Here is a 472-nt window from a genome sequence, read left to right as displayed (position 1 = left end):
CGTCCACCCCTTGCTCGTCTGGCGGGAGGGCTGGTAGCGGGAGGCCATGCCAGGGACACCGAGGTGAGCGGAGGGGCACCTATAATCCACGCTTGCTACAGACAGCCTACGGGGAGTGGTCAGCGCTGGTCTTCAGGCCGCTGGGCCCCCCTCAGCGCGGCCCAGCAACCGCCCCCTGCGGAGACGGGTCTGACCCGAAGGCCCCACCTCCCCCGGAGCTGCACTCTGCTCCGTGTGGGGCGCTGAGGCCCCCTGTGCCTGACACCAGCGCCTCACTGACAGGGCTCCAAGCTCCGTCCCAGGAGTGGTGGCATCAGGCTCACCCCCACCCCCACCCCGGGGGCATCCCTCACAGCCTGGAGACGCTGTCTCCAGGAGCCAGGCTGCAGGGTCTTCTCCCTCTGCCACATGCACACGACAACTTTGGAGACAATGAGGGTGGGCGAGGCTCTGTCCTAGGATCCGCCCCCCA

This window comes from Myotis brandtii, unplaced genomic scaffold (assembly GCF_000412655.1).
Source record: "Myotis brandtii unplaced genomic scaffold, ASM41265v1 scaffold154, whole genome shotgun sequence".
Taxonomy (NCBI): Eukaryota; Metazoa; Chordata; class Mammalia; order Chiroptera; family Vespertilionidae; genus Myotis; species Myotis brandtii.
Note: the sequence above shows the minus strand (reverse complement) of the source record.